The sequence below is a fragment of the Microtus ochrogaster genome, linkage group LG3, assembly GCF_000317375.1.
Source record: "Microtus ochrogaster isolate Prairie Vole_2 linkage group LG3, MicOch1.0, whole genome shotgun sequence".
Classification (NCBI taxonomy): domain Eukaryota; kingdom Metazoa; phylum Chordata; class Mammalia; order Rodentia; family Cricetidae; genus Microtus; species Microtus ochrogaster.
Window position 1 is genome coordinate 36,044,176 of NC_022029.1, and position 1,532 is coordinate 36,045,707.

Genomic DNA, 1,532 nt, shown 5'->3' on the forward strand with positions numbered 1-1,532 from the left:
TAAATAAATAAAAATTTAAAGTTGAATGAGTGCCAGAAAGCCTTAAGGATTTAATTTTCCTATTTTACATTCTGTGTATGTGGGGGTGTGCCTGTGAGTGCAGGTGCCCCACAGCCAGTGTTAAATGGAACTGGAGTTGCAGCTGACTGTGTGCCAGCTGTGGGTGCTGGGACTCAAACCCAGGTCCTCCAGAAGAGCAGTACACGCTATTAACCACTGAGCCATCTCTCCAGCGCAAGCCTTTTGCTTTTTCTTTTATTTATTTATTAATTATGTATACAGTTTGCCAGAAGAGGGCACCAGACCTCATTACAGATGGTTGTGGGCTACCATGTGGTTGCTGGGAATTGAACTCAGGACCTTTGGAAGAGCAGGCAATGCTCTTAACCGTTGAGCCATCTCTCCAGCCCAAGTCTTTTGCTTTTTAAAAAGTATTGTTGATATCATGTTCAAAGACAGCCCTGGCTGTCACCCAGAACCAACAGGAAACGCAGCCAGCTTTGGGAGAGCATCTCTTCAGAATCTGAAACTGCAACTGACAGCCTTGAGGAAGGGTCCAGAACCAGGTGAGCAAACCTCTCTGAGAGCATCTTAGCTGAGGCGCTGGGAGCAGGGGGTTTCCAAAATAGAGAGGATCATTTACCCTCTCCAGCACTCAGATTGTTTAAACAAAGGATTCAGTTGCCAAGAAACAGCATGTGCCCAATAGACTAGTTTGACAGCAAATCTGTCTAACCAGTACTAATGCCCCAGAATCTGTCTCCAAGCCAAGGCCACGCCTGAGTGATGCTGTGGCTAGTTTCCTGTCTATACAGAAACCTCCCAAAGGCATCACCTGCTCAGAATCATCTCCATGATCAAGTTGGTTATTTCCTATTCTCCTTCCTCCATTAAAGAGTTTGGGTCACTGAATTTTGCTTTTAGACAGCTGTTAAAGGTTATGAGGAAAAGCAAGGTGTGGTGGCCCACACTTATAATCCCAGCACTCAGGGGTTTGAGGCAAGCAGATTGGGAGGACAAGGGAGAGTCAAAATCAGCCAGGGCTATTTAATAAACCTTAACCGAAAAAACATTAAAAAAAAAATAAAAGGCTGGACTGGAGAGATGGCTCAGCAGTTAAGAGCATTGCCTGCTCTTCCAAAGGTCCTGAGTTCAATTCCCAGCAACCGCATTGTGGCTCACAACCATCTGTAGTCAGGGCTTGTGCCCTCTTCTGACCCGCAGGCAAACACGCAGACAGAATATTGTATACATAATAAATAAATATTTAAAAAAAAATAAAAGGCCACTATGAGTGTGTTAGAGATACAAATCTTGCCTGTGTGATGGTGTATGCCTGACCCGAGGCAAAAGGTTCACTGAGCTCTAGGCCAGCCTTATAAAAGTTTCAGGACTGCAGGAACAGTTCAATGGGTTAAGAATACTACACTTACAGGGGACCCAGCACTCACAGCGGGCCATTCACAACCACCTGATCCAGCTCTAGATCTGACACCCTCTTCTGGCCTCCATGCATGTACACACATGGTGTA